Raw genomic sequence first — 15,753 nt, forward strand, 5'->3', positions numbered from 1 at the left:
CAGAACATTGTCAGGGACACAAAAGCGTCCCACACTTGCAACACTATTTTCTCCTTCTGCCCTTTTCCTCCCATTTGTGAGTTTTTTTCCCTTACTCTTTCTTCTCTTGCTTGCTTAATTTTCCCTACCTGTAGTTATTTTTTGAACCAAGAGACCTGGCTTGCTACCACTCCTCTTTGTGATGTTAAAAAGAGGCCCTTTACCACTGCGGGCATGCTTTCCTCATGCATAGAAGCAGAAGGTGGAGCTCCAACTTAGGACAGTGAGAGCGGGGCAGATCTATTTGCAATGACCACCAAGGACCTGGAGCTTTCTCCAAACTGCCCTCACCAGCTCATCCAGGGTGGCTTTGGAGTTCTCCCAGGGATTCAGGACTCCAAATCACCACACTGCCTGACCACTGAGGTCAGCTCTGAGAATATATTTCTTTTTCTCTGCCACTCACAGTTGGCACCATAAGGACAGAAGGATAGCGGTTATGAGTCCCATGGCAAGTTGCTTGGGCAGTTTTCTTTCACTGTCTTTGAGTGTGTGCCACTTTTTGTGAGGCACACCTGTGCCAGCCCAGGGAGGGGACCTTGGCCAGCTCCCTGCTTTGCTCCAGCATCTGAACCCAGCCAAACAAGAGCTGTAAAGGTCTACAGGGCCAAAGAAGTGATGTCTGAAAACAATTGTGAGATCTTTAGATTTCCAAAGCATTTATCTTTCTAATTCTAAAAGGAGACTCTCTTAAAAAAAGAAAGAAAGAAAAAGGCCACTTGGGGGTGAATTTAAACACTGCACAATAACTCCATCATCACAGTGTGGTTGAGTCCACAATCCTGGGGTGAGCGTCAGGGCCAAAATACAATCAGTTAGATTATTTATCAAAAAATTGTTTCTTCTCATCCCCACATGGATTTGAAATGGCTCTCTAACACATTTTTAAAAATATGCTCTAGGTTCACGACCTCAGCTTTGAGGAATCATTCCATGTTCATCAGTTGACAGCATCAGTAACCACTCAGATCCAAAATGCCCTGTGCGTCAAACAGCCTGACTCAGACTCCACTTTGGGTGATTCTCCTGTGGGATGTAGACTGGGTTCAAACAGAGTTTTTCAACACTGAGCAAATTTCAGCAGGTAGGGCTAGGACAAATGATTAGTTTCTACAAAGGAGTGAATGGGAAGTTAATGTGGATACCCCAGAAGCTGCTGAGGTTTAAGAGCCTTGGTTTTAGTGAGAATTTCAGATGCAAGACCTATCAGGAGTATTTGCCTACTTCAGGAATGTGACTTAATCATATTGATTTTTTTTTTTTAAATATACACAAGCCTGGGAATCTGGGGAACAAGAGAGATGACACTGGTGACTTTCGCAAACTGTCCACAGGCATCCAAGCATGTGAATTTGTTCCAGAGGAGAAAATAGAACCTTGCAATGTTGTTCCCTTGGGAGTCAATGTGCAGATAACGGCCTGCCAAGACTCCTCAGGGGGCTACCGGGACCACAGCATTTGGAGGCCTCAGGTCCAGTCTGATGCATGAAGCATCATTAACCCTGTGACCTGCGGTCCTTGAAGCTCTTCATGATCCCAGCACCATGGTCAGAACTAATCTCTCCTACCCCAGAGTTTTGTTGATAGTTGGCTAACAGTACTTAGGAAATACATGCCTTTAACTATAGTTATTGTATTAATGAATGACCTTTAAAATTATAAATTCTTTGAGGATGTAGGCCACCATGCACATTTTTGCATCTTTTACATAGATGCCTTTTCACACAGTAGGTGTTATTAATTATTGATTGGTTGGCTTCCTGAATCTTGACACGTGTACCAATGTAGTAAAATTAATTAGTACCAGTCAGTTCTTTCAGAATTTATAATGGGCTACAGTTTTTGCTTCATGGCACAAAAATGATTATTGTCATTTATGTTAGAGTTAAAAAGATTTTTGTCTTTTTAATCTCATGAATTATATAACATTTCCATGGGGTGCATAAACACATCTCTCTTTGTCTCTTTGTGTTGATGCAATTCAGAGAATAGGCGACCAGTTTTCCCAGTACTCTGATCTGCTTGTCCTGCTGTGTCCCCACTTGGGATGGGAGTAAAATGTCATGGTGCACCAAGGGTGTTACAACTACTTAACTATGCCTAACTAGACCACATAACTGCATGTTGCCTGTGACTGGAAATTGAGGAGCTTAGGAGATTCCAGTTCAACATGTGTGTAATGGAACTTGTCCTCCCTCCCCTGCTCCTCTTCCCATGTACCTGGCCTTAGTGAATGACTCTGATGTTCTTCCAGATGTGTAAATCAGAAGCCTCAGAGACCAAGTGCATCCTCCTGCCCTTCAGCAGTCCCTATATCTCACTGGCCATCTTTTGTTCCTCTGTTCTGTCTTTCATCATCACCCCACTACCAAGATCCCAAGTCACCCACCTTTCATTCCTGGTTTCTCTGCTGACCCCTCTGTTTCCACGTTTTCCTCCTTCTGCCCCTCTACCAGAGTGACCTTTATAAATTACACTTTTAAAAAAATGTGTTGAGAGAGAGAAATGATAGGTCTCTCTCGTTGCACACACACAAAGACAGAGAGGGAGAGAGAGAGAGAGAGAGAGAGAGAGAGAGAGAGAGAGAGAGAGAGAGAGAGAGACATCAATTCGTTGTTCTATTTATTTATGCATTCATTGGTTGCTTGTTGTATGTGCCCTGACTGGGGATCGAACCTGCTACCTTGGCATGTCAGGATGTCACTCTAACCAACTGACCTACCCAGCCAGGGCTTATAAATTGCACTTTTGATCATGTTGCTCACCTGCTTACAACCCTTCCTGCAAGTCACACTAGCCTTTCTTGATCCAGTCCTGCCTCATTCTCTAGAACCTAGTTCACCACTCCCACCTCTGCAGGTACTGAACCCACAGTTCCTCTTTCCTCTGAGCTTTCATGTTTGCTTTTCTTTCTGAATTACAGGTGCACACACTTCACATGGCCAATTCCTATTAAACCTTGGGATTCACCTACATCATTCAGACCATCAGGTTGGATCCCACAGCACCCTCATCAAGCAGAACAACTGAAAGCTTCAGTTTATTGGCAGCTCATCTTAGCTGGTGACAATATGTTTCCTTTGCCATGACCCACTTTGTTTTGTTTATGAGATGTTACACGATGTGCAGATCCTTGTCCTGGCTTTATTCAGCAACTTGCTTTCCTTGGACGGGGATAGTGACTAATATTGAAGGTCAAGCTCTAGGTCTTAACACACTAACCCTAACCTTAAATATTTCTATACATGGCATGTTTACAATGGACATTAATTTATGGATGATAGAGTTAGACAGAGTCTTTTAGCTAATTAAGTAAAAAGGCACCACTCCACATCATCTTAGCCCCTTGGAAATAAAATACAAAAGGGGGAGAAAGAGGACACGATGGTCATTGGGGGTAAATCTCTTGAGGTTTCAGAGTTGAGATCTAGTGACTCAATAAAGGAAAGAATGAACTCTTCAATGGTCAGATGGTACTCAGTTCTGGCTGTGAGCAAGGAACAAAAGCACCCAGAGACTTGCCAAAGCTTTATCAGAGTGATGAACAGGAGGCAAGAATTCACCTTCCCTGAAGGTAAAAATGTCACCCTCCCTATGCATCCCCCAACTTTGTTACCTCTTTTGTAATAGAGAAAGTGGGGATAGGCAACCCCTGACTCCCAAATGGGTGAGGTCTGACCTGTCAGCAAGGTGATAACAACCAGAACCTGGGCCCCTGCCTGAAAAGTGGCAGTGCCTGTGACTCATTCTACTCAGGCAACGTTAGTCATTTCAAGGTAAAGTTGTGCCAGTTCAACACCCAGTAATATTTTCCAGTCAATGAGCATTAAACAGGAGATCACCAGTCATCTCTAGATTCTGCTTATAGCCCCAGCTCTGAGGGGCAAGCATCTTAAAGGGACTGGATGATGGCAAATAGCCACCTTCACTTCTAGCTAATCTGCCAGCTTACATACACCCCATGGGTCATCTACCAGCAGTTCAACCTCTGGGCACTAAACCAAGTGTGGGGGCTTTTACATACTCCGTGTGTTTCAGAGTTTAAAGAGTATATGCAACTGAACTAACATTTTAGAAAATGGTGTGATTGCTGTACAGGCTGAAGCTAAAACTAGAGGCCAGCATTTCACTGCGATATGAGCCATGGAAGCCTTCACACGAGCACTTCCATTAGAGGCAGTTCACAGCAGAGACAGCCGGGCTCAGCCCAGAACAGCCAGGGCTCTCAAAGCTTGCGTCCACAAGGGCAGCAGCCAGGCAAGGCTTTGAAAGGCCTGGCTTAGAATTTGGCACAGACACTGTGGAGGTTGTTCATGTTGCAAATTCAGCCATTCATGCAGGAACAAGGCAGAAAGGCAGTGTGTGGAGAGGGTCGGGTCTTGCTGCTAATTGATTTAGTCTAAGCTCTGATCTAGCCTCCTTTGGCTGGCACAACTGTTACTGTGAAGAGAGACTGAAACTAATCAAAGCTCTTTGTGTAAATGTGCCAAGCTGCAGAGACCAAACTCTCCTGCATAGGAAGGGTCATGTAAGAGCAAAATGGGAGTGTTTTGAGAGAAAGACAGCTGATGTAAAATGAAGAGCTGATGGAGAAGCACCGTGGCAGGAGATGGTGTATGTGCAACATGCGGCTTTCCACGGGAGCTGTGGTCATGGTAGCAACTGCCCTGGGCAGTCTGCAACTCATTCACTAAACCTTCAACCCCGCAGACCTACTCCTGTACCTTCCATTAAGTAATTTATTGAAATTTTCAAATAAGAATTAATGTTTCTTATACTTCCTTTCTGCTGTAAGATGCAGTAAAATGACTGAAGGGTTCGGTGTTGGGAGGGTGATATGAGAAAGAAGAAATACATAGATTGATTAGCCACCATTAATGGACTAGTTCAGGTTTGTCTTTTTTGGTCATTGTTTCCATTGCACTTTACTTTTATATGTAATTTTAACAAAAATCCTTGAAATAGGTTTTCTTATTTAGAAAAAATTCAGAAAAAATGAGTAATTCTAGGTCACCAATCTAAGCAAGAGATGAAAACAGATCTCAAACCATGGTCACAGATCTCCAAATCCAATGTTCTTTTCTGCAAAACATACCATCTTCTGTTGGAAAAGCATACAGATCATAGGGATAGAACATTTCTTTTTCAAGATTATTTGGTACCACATGTGCATCTACCTTATTGCCTCAGGGTGTCTATGGTATCTGGCCAGAATGTTAGTGCCTCTATAATTTCAGGTCCACTATCTGGGGCAAGCTGTAAAAGAAGGCTTTTGGATTGGGCTGCTGGTGGTGAAGAGAAAACCCATAGGTGTTAGGATTATAATATTCACATATCTACCTTTGCTAAGCAATTGCTATGCATCAGACATTCCAACATGAGCACCTTGAAACAGGGGCTCCAGCCAAGGGATGCCAACAGCCACAGACACAGTCCCTGTCCTCAAGGAAACCACAGACTCACAGGAAGATGAGCTGTACACATGGGCTTCTCCCACCTGCTCCAACCCCACACCTCACTGAGGATATCTGGAGATGGATCTCAAGATAAGCATTGTTTTACAAGACACAGAGGTCATCCTGATGTTAACTCAACATTGGCAAGTCCTGGAAGGGCACATGGAATGTGATGGGAGGACCCAGGGGGGGCAGTTTGGCATCCAGATTGTGGAGAAGAGTGCACAGGAGTTAAGTAATGAAGTCATTCACTCATGCATTCGGCAGGTATTTATTGAGAGCTTGTAACATGTCAGCCACTCTTTTTGTTGCTGGGACTCTGGTGGTGAATGAAACAGATCAAGAAAATGCCTGTTCTCACAGAGATGATGGGTCTTGATTTCCTTGACTAGGATCAGCTTATTGGAGAGGTGAGAGAGGGAAAGAGAGTTACATATTCAATGTGAAATTGAGGGCACCACAGCTTTGTCACTAAGAAATGGCAGAGCTAAGGTAGAAACACAGGCTTTCCTGACCCCTCTCTGTGCTGTCACATAGGGACTAGCAAAGGGTGGGTCACAGATCACTGGCAAAAACTGTGGACGCTGGCCAAATGTTGTGGTTGTGAGTTTGGTCCTTCAGCTGTTTCCTTTACTAACAGCTTTCTGGAGAGACAATGGTTACAAATGCATTTATGACTTGGTCAGCACTTTTATCATCAGCTTCCAGGCCTATCAGGTAGAGATACTCATCTACACAAATAAAAGAACTCCTGTAAGGAACTCAAGGCATTTTAGAAGACACAACCAAGTCTGTAAGACAAGGCAAAGCAAAGTATAACAACACCACCCCCAACAAAAACTAATTGTGTAAGCATTCTCTGTTATGCAAAACTGAAATTAAGAATGAAAATTTGGCAACTATACTAGAAAGGGCATAGAGTTTATAGTGTATTATTTTCAGAACAAACCATAAAAGGAAACATGCACATTCATTGGGTTTCTTAGTTATGATATCCCAGACCAAGACTGAAATTCCTGTGGTAACCAAAGGAAAAAGAAATCACTATCCTCAGTTAGCTAGAGGAGTACAGCATTGGATAAATTGGTACTTTCCAGCAATTTCTTTCTTTCAATTCTATACTGATTGGAGGAAAAAGTACAATTTGTTAAGAAAATTCTGAACAACCTGGTTTCTGAGGGAAACTAAGATAACACACATACATACCTACCCATAAGTACTTCCATTCCAAGAGAAAGAAAACAAACCCCAAATGTTTGTAATGGTAACAATGGTTAGTTTTATTTCACAGCTGATAACAATTTTCCTTTCATAGGTAGAAGCTGCAAAACCAGGTTTGTATATTACTTCCTCCTCAGTGGATGAGTAACTTAATGGATTTTCCTTCTACAACAGCTGCTTCTGCCATCCTGCTGGTGATCACTCAGCCCTCATGGGCTTCCCTCCACTTCAGTCCATCTTCCCAAAGACACACTCTAGATTTCATCATCTCTGCAACTCCCATATTATTTTGCTGCCCCCTTAGTTCTTCTCCTCTTCCTCCTAATATTCCTTCTGTACATCTTCAACAGAAGCCTCAATTTCTAGACTCCTTTGCCTCCCAATCTGTTATCCTTCCCTTCATCCCTGTTCAGTAGAGCTGTTCATAAATCACTTAGGCTTCTCTCATCCTGCACTGCTGTTCTTTGACTTTAGAATGTCCTTCTCCTATCTCACCTCTCTACCAAGCTGATCCTAGTCAAGGAGATCAAGGCCCATCATCTCTGTGAGAACAGGCATTTTCTTGATCTATTTTATTTACCACCAGAGTCCCAGCAACAAGAAGAGTGGCTGATGTGTTACAAGCTCTCAATAAATACCTGCTGAATGCATGAGTGAATAAATGAGTGAATGACTTCATTACTTAACTCCTGTGCACTCTTCTCCACAATCTGGATGGCAAGCTGCCCCCCCCGGGTCCTCCCATCACATTCCATGTGCCCTTCCAGGACTTGCCAATGTTGAGTGAACATCAGGATGACCTCTGTGACATCTAAAACAATGCTCATCTTGAGATCCATCTCCAGATATCCTCAGTGAGGTGTGGGGTGGGGGCAGGTGGGAGAAGCCCATGTGTACAGCTCATCTTCCTGTGAGTCTGTGGTTTCCTTGAGGACAGGGACTGTGTCTGTGGCTGTTGGCATCCCTTGGCTGGAGCCCCTGTTTCATAAGTGCTTCTAAATTGACTCACAAATGACTCCAAGGTGGCTCTGGGGCAGTCCTTCACTCTAGTGTGAGTGCCTGTCTGCATCTGTTCAGCCCTTCATTTCCCAAGAGACTTAGACTCAAATGCTTCTACATGAGAAGTGTGCTAGTCAGGGTGTGGAGAGTCAGATATGAAACCTCATTGTCACTTGAAAGCATAAGATAGTCACACAGCTGTATGCGTGGGACCAAAATGGCACTGAGACTAGAGCATGATGTGCCTCACTGCTGAATCCATCCCTCCTAATGTGATTTGCTCAAGGAGTTGGATTTGTCAAGGCTCTTGGCTCTTTGGCTTCAGGCAAATGCTCTTATTCACCCAGCAGTGCAGAGACTAGACACAGGGCCTAAGTCTGTAGGAGGGGAGTGGCAGCACTAATGGGGGCAACCTAGGAAGGCCCCACTCCCCCATGTATCTTTTAGGCCTCCTTAAACTTCAGAAGTGGGGGTGATGGTGTGACCTAGTCCTGGAGGTTTGGTAAAGTCACTGTCTGTTCAGCTACACTGGGCATATCAATAGGAGGTCAGTCCTGGTTTTGTTACTAAGAAGAAAGAGTCTTGTCAACAGGAGGCTGATCCTTTAGTGAGCAGCTTCAAGGACAGGGATGGCTGAAAAGAGGTTTTGTGGCGTGACAAAGCCTTTGAGACTCCAAACCTGTTAAGAACTAGTTAAAGATGGAAGAAACTGAAAATTAGAAATTGGCTTTTGGCACCTCTTAGTTTCCCCAGCTGAGCACAGCCACCAGGAGCCTTTATTGCTCCTCCAAGGTCAGCAGTGAGTGATGGAGCCAACAGGGAGGGAGCTGATGATGGAGAACAGGGGAGGGGAGGAGGGGAAAAAGGCCAGGAAGGGAATGACAAAACCCAGGCAAGTCTGTTCCCAGGGGCTGAGGCTCTGGAAAACAAATTTGGAAACATTATCCCATAAGATCTCTATTAAAGACACTAAGCCCAGAGGCCCAGAGGGACCACTGAAGAGAGGAGGCCAGTGCGAGGGATCTCAGAGACTGCACTATTCCAGTAAAATCAAAACAGCATGAAAGCAAGAGCTCAGGAAGAGATAAGGGCTTACACAAAGCTCATAGCCATGTGAACAAGAGGGAATCTCTAACATTCTTGAAGTCCCTGTAGAAAAGAGGTTTGTTCAACTTAATAATAAACTGTGAAAACCTGAATTGCAGTCTGGGGTCTCTGTTGAAGCATAAAAATTCAAAAATTCAACCACAGGCTATTTGAAGAACCTGCACATGACCTTGTTTCACACTGTTGTGGAGCAGGCAGTGCGTGTGAGCCCCACAGATCCTGAGGTGTGATTGCACCCTGAAATGCCAGGCATTTGTGAGTTCAGGGGATTCGGAATTCACTGATGAAGTAAGCTCTTAGTGCAATTCAAAAAGTAAACATGAACTAGCTGTATTTGTATTGCACTTTTTCATTTAGTGGTAAAGCTTTTTCATCTTGGATTGGATTTCAATTGCTCCCTGGGCAGTTGCCATTCAGTTTGAAATAAAAATTAAAAATTAAGCAGAGAAGACTTTAGGTAGCTCAAAATAATAGAGGTGAGAGATACGATCAAGAAGGAAGCTGTGGGTGTATGTGGGCAGGTCCCTGGGTGCTAAGGGGATGCATGGGTCAGATAGCAGGTCAGGCACTGATGTTTTATGCCAAACATAATTTATGCTGAACATTCAAAAAGCTGCTTCCTGGAAGAGCATGGTTGACATCAAGATTCCAAGGTGCTAGGGACAAAATACGGGCTCTCCAGAAGAAGTTTTTCAAATTTTTCAGGTTAGAAAGTAAATTTTAATAGTAGGCAGGGGGAAAGTCCTTTTGGGGGTTTTAGAATAAGCAGAAATGCTGAAGGAGACCCACTGAAGCTCACCATCTACCTCCTGTGGCACCAATTCTTATTAACATAAGCAAGTGTTCTCTGCTTTTGTCAGAATTGATGCTATACAGCATTGCATTATTTTGGGGGGAGGATTTGGTGGCCTGTGGCCCTTTAGAACCAGGGAAATAGGAAGATTCTTGTACATGGAGAGCTCAAGAAATGAGCACAAGACCCACGTCCCTGAGCCCTGGGGAGAAGGCACTGTTACTGGGGTGCTGATGCTGCCCAGAGCCTTTAATTTTCTCAGACTTTTATCTGGCACCACAGCCCATGGGAGCCAAAGCTTCATCCAGCCTTTCTAAATGGCTTATGAAATGTGGCCATGACATCAATATGGTCTCCTCCTAAAGGTATGTTATGTGACAGTCTCAGCTTCACTGTACAGGGTGGCCTCTGGGATGGAGTTTGGAGATCCAGCCAACTAGCCATATTGGCTTACTTCTGTGAAGCATGCTGGTTCCTTCCCTCTTGTCCTGGGCTACTGTTGTCCTTGTTATTGAGGTGTTGAGGAAGAGAGGTGAGAATGGTGAGCTCCTGCCCTTCCTTCGTCCTCTGCCTAAACATCACCCAGGAGATTCAAAGTTTGTAGGTATTGCCCTTCTGATCATACACAGGATTCATCTGTTGGTGTGAGGATAATTGAACAGAAACCCAAATGACAACAGTTACTATTACTCAGAAAACTGGGAAACTGAAGGAGGGGAAGATACTGGTAGAGGAGAAGACAGATTAGAAAAAATGAATTGAATTAGGATAATTCTAGATGCTGTAAAGATATAAACTCTTAAATTTTAATATCTTAACACCAGAGATATTTATTTCTATCTCCTGAACAGTCTGATCAGGTATTCCTAGGTGATAGAAGACTTGTCACAGTGGTTGAACTATTTTGTGGTTCAACAACCCTGAGAGCTTTGGAGAAAGAGAGGGTATAGAGAAGTCATTCTCACTACTTGAATGCCTCGTATTGGAAGTAACTTACATCATTTCCACTCACAGTCCTGTTCCAGTTCTTTATTGATGCATGACAAATAACTACAACTTAGAAGCTTACAACAATGACAATATTTGTTTTGCTCATAAATTTGCCATTTGGATAGGGCTCAGTGGGGACAGCTTGTCTGTGTTCCACTGGTGTCCCCTGGGCTGGCTTGAAGGCTGAGGACTGGAGTCATTGGCCAACTCACCCCCTATAGCAAGACTGGCATCTGCTTGTACATCAGCTATGACTGTAGCCAGCACACCTACACCGGATTTCAGCTGCTAGGCTGACTGCCTCAGGGCATGGTGGCTGTATTTCAAGGGTAAGTGTCCTAAGAGGACTGGGCAGAAACTGTATCACCTTTTATAGATTGGCCTGATAAGCTTATCAAAAAGGAGAGAACAGAGACCCTACTATGTGATACAGGAATGCAGCATCACATGATAAGACTGAACAAAATGGGACCTATTGGTGTGGCCATCTTAGACAGTACAGTCTCTAGAATTCCACTGGTGAGAACTAGTTGCATGAGGCCACTAGATGCAAGATGAGCTTAGGAAATATAGCCATAGTTGGGCAGCCACTTCAAAGTGACAGTGATGGCAGAAAAGCTCACATTTTGGTTATAGTTAGCATCCTATGTCACATGCAATAAAGAACTGTTTTATTTCATGAATGGGCCCATTGTAATACTCCCTGGTCAAATGGAGACGTCAGCAAAGACATTTTGTAGGAAGTTGGCAGAAGAAGCAATATCATGCTGTGAGCAATTGAAGTTCTGCTTGAAGAGCAAGTGTGGCCATGTGGTACCCAGACAACATTCTGGCACTGTGCACCTTTAACACATTCTGGTGAATGCAACCAGGCCAGATAGACCTTAGGCTCAATTTGGTAGCTGCAGAAACAGGGCAAAGTGTGGCCTGTGGTCACAGGTTCTGCCCTTACCAGCTGTTCTCTCTGCATGTCCTCTGGTCCCTTTACCCCTACAGCTTCACTGATTCCCTATGGAAGTAACACACTGCAAAGATAAACATAAGGCTCTAGAATATGTGTTCATCCATCCATTTATTTTAATAAATTGAATGAGCGTCTACTATGTGCCAGTCACTGTGCTGAGTGCTGGAGAGGGCAGGATTGTCCCAGGGCAGGATTTGTCATGTGCTCCTCTGCAGAGAGGTCAGATGGGTGGGTAACAAAGAGGCTAGTGACTCCCATAACATACTGATGGCTGTGTCAGTTAACCTAATTAAACTGTTTAACTGGTAAACTTCATGTTCCCTATGTTAGATGTGTAAATCAGTAACAAAAGATAAAATGATAGGAATATCTTTGCTGTACACTTATTTGGGGGCAATTAATTATAACAGTATGGAATGGCATTTGTGCCTTGGAACACAGAGGCAGCTGGAGAAATTAGGTATGTACTGCAGCAAATGATTTGCATTTAATTGTCACTGGCATTTGTTTATTGTTTAGGGTCCTGGCAGACAAGCTGCCTTGTGTCAGCCAGATCCTTAAGCACAATACAAAGTTACCCTCTGAGTGTTTCGGAGCTGCTGACTGAATTTGTAACAAGTTGGAATTTTGGTATACCAGAAATGGCCTTCTCAGAATAAAGACAAACCATGAAAAGAAATGTCAAAATTGAGAATGGAGAAAATCGCTGGGTGCTTTTGGAAATGCTTGTCCCCACCCACTCTTGAAAAACAAAATCCAGGCCCTCTTTCATCCTCCCTTTCAGCTGTAACAGTACAACTAAAGCATGCTTTTCCTAACTGGCAGAGAATGAGTGATGTTTCACAAAAAGCACATCAGAGTTGGGATGACCTCGTAGGAAGACTGTAACTGGAAAATGAAGAATGCAGCTCAGGCCCTTGCTGGTTTTGATGCCTGTCAAAGGAGAGGACTCCACTGGCTACTGAGGGAGATTCACCCTTGTTTTTGTAGGAAGTTGGAAGCTACCACACAGGGTATGCCTTGTTTGAGTATATAAGATCTGGCCATAACATCAAAGGTCTTAAAGATTATTCATAAGCAAGGCTTCTGCATTCAACTGTGTGCTGTTCCTTGCAAAGTACTTATCTTGGGTTGCTCTAGACTAAAGCTATGCCATTACTCAAACTATGCCTGAAATTCCTCTTCAGAGACTGAAGCATATTCTTTTGAATATTTTAGCTCTAAAATAATTTAGAGCTAAATCTGGGGAATAAGATGGATATGCAATCTGAGTCTAATATGGATGTGTGTATGTGTGTGTAATCATAAAAGACAATTACTTATGTGGATTTTAAGCTGGCTCTGAAGGGATTTCTTGATCAGTGCTACTTAAATTACTTGAAAGATATTGTCATTGCAGAAATATATTCTTGCATAATGTCTCCCATGCTTATTTGGCCATGGGATCCTTTCTTTGTGTATATGTGTGTGTACATATATTTCCATCCATCCTCACCTGGGGACAATTTTTTCATTGCTTTTAGAGAGAGAGGAAGAGAGAGAGAGAGAGAGAGAGGAACATTGATGTGAGAGAGAAAGAGTGATCGGTTGCCTCTTGTACATGCTCGCACTCCAACAGGGATCCAACATGGACCAAGCAATCTAGGTATGTGCCCTGACTGGGGATTGAACTTGCAACCTTTTGGTTTATGGGATGACGTTATGACCGACTGAATCACACCAGCCAGGGTTCTTTGTATATTTTTTATTAACAGCTCATGGAACCACAGTTCCTAAGAAACATCCTTTGGGAAATGCTGAACCTCAGCAACCATAGAGAAAAGGACATGCAGTAATACTCAGGAGGACAGTAGAGTCTAATGGCAAGACAAGGTAAGTTGACCTGATATTTCTCTTTTTTCTCTCCCAATGTGCCATTAAAGGAATAAAAAAGATATAAACTTTCAAAGGCAGTAGAAGACAATAGTGGGCAAAGGATTACAACAAATTCCTGGGAAATGATAAGCTCCTGTTGGGGACAATAATGTAGGAGAGTACAGAGAATTAAAACCTAGATTCCTGGGAAGAGATGCAGTGGAGAGGTGATCCGATTTCCCCTCAACATCCACGGAGGGTCAGGCTGAGAGAGATAAGATGTTGCTTTTAAACATGGTTGGTTAGATGAGATGCTGTTATGGATTAAATATTTGTGCCTTCCCCCCACCAATTCTTATGCTGAAACCCTAAACCACTGATGTGATGGTTTTAGGAAGTAAGGCCATTTGGAGGTAATTAAAATTAGATGAGGTTGTGAGGGTGGAGACTTCCCAGTTGGAATAAATTCCTTTATGACAAAAGAGCTTTCTTCTCTCTGCTCTCTGCCATGTGAGAATAGGCAAGAAGCCAGCAGTCTGTACCTGGAAGAGGGCTCTCACCAGAACCCAACCATCCAGGCACTCTGAGCTTAGACTTTCAGCCTCTAAAACTGTGAGAAATAAATTTCTGTTGTTTATAAGACGTTCAGTGTAATGCATTCTGTTTCAGCAGCCTAACCTAAGACAGGTACTATAATAGGAAATCCAATAGAAAGTCTACACTAAAGAAGGGTAGGTCCCTCTCTTATGTGCCCTTCTTCCATTGAAAACTAGTTCATTCTTCTTTGGTGAAATTGAACCTAAGAGGCTCTGAATTACAGGACATCTGACAAAGACATAAAGGGTGGGAAAGAAGAAAGACACACCTGAAAAAAAGGAGATTAAGTAAATGCATTTATAATGAATGATGGGCTCAAATACTCCCCTTCCTCTATCCTGCTTCCATAGTACAGGTAGCCAGGATAATGTCCCCAAAGCAGGAAGCTGAATGACAGATGATTCCTCTAAGGAGGAATTTGAGGGCCCCAGAAACATGTTTGCATGTATTAATGTTGGGGATTCTTTTCTTAAAATGGCTGCATTGCCATTTTATTATCTTAGAGCAGTGATTTTCAACCTTTTCTATCACATGGCACATATAAACTAATTACTAAAAATCTGTGGCACACCAAAAATATAGATTGTGTTTTTTGCCAATCTGACAAAAATAAGTATAATTTTCATTGATTCACAAAATAGAATAATAATAGTAATTACCTACACTTTTTGTTTCAAAGTAATTTTTTTTTTTAAATCAGGGGCCAGTACTTGTACATAAGAACAGCTGATGCTAAGAATTAACCAGTCAGACACAGCCTTGTTATGTGATGTGACCAATAAGATGCAGCTCTATCATATGACCTATACATTTATGGTTTGAGGCAGGACATTCACATGGAATGGCTATTGTGTTGGCTGTTGTCATTTTTTAATTTGACAATCTAAGGGAAAAGAGGTCAGTGCCCTGACTAACCAGGTACTGCATGTTTTAAAAATTCTTGCAGCATACTGGTTGAAAATTACTGTCTTAGAAAAAACGCCACTATTTTGTTCTGTCCATCATCACTCTTTCAGTGAGTCCCAGTCAGGTTTTTAGCAGTTCACCTTTAAATGTGAATAAATGCTAAAGCTTAGCAAGCATTTAAGGAAAACCTCCATCATGAAAGACTAAAAGAAGAACAAAGACATAATGCAAGGGACAGAAAAAAATTTAAAAAATCAAACAAACCTGCAATTAATATATTTGCAAGATGAAAGGTACTATTTTATCTATGAAACTAGAATACATTACTATCAAACAGAATAAGACATGCACCAAAAGTGCAGACAACCAAAGGGAAATATAGATAAATTGAATTAAACTTCATCAAAAGTTTTATGTATCAAAAGATGCTATCAGAGAGTATAAAAACAACCCACAGAATGGTCAAATATATTTGCAAATCATAAATCTGATAAAATAATATCCAGAATATATAAAGAACTCATAAAAATTCAACAACAACCCCAAACCCTACCAACCCAGCTTAAAAAAGGGCAAAGTATTTCAATAAGCATTTCTCCAGATTAAACATATAAATGTCCATTGCGCACATGAATAGTTACCTAACATCACTAAAGTAGGGAAATGCAAATCAAAACCACAAAAAGAAAATATTTCATACCCTTTAGAATGACTACTCTTTTAAAAAGGAAATTCAGAAGATAAGTGTTGGTTAGGATGTAGAGAAATTAGAACTCTTGTGCATTTAGGAAGGTAAAATAGTGCAGCTATTGTAGAAAACATTATGA

Source organism: Desmodus rotundus, chromosome 4 (assembly GCF_022682495.2).
Source record: "Desmodus rotundus isolate HL8 chromosome 4, HLdesRot8A.1, whole genome shotgun sequence".
Lineage (NCBI taxonomy): Eukaryota > Metazoa > Chordata > Mammalia > Chiroptera > Phyllostomidae > Desmodus > Desmodus rotundus.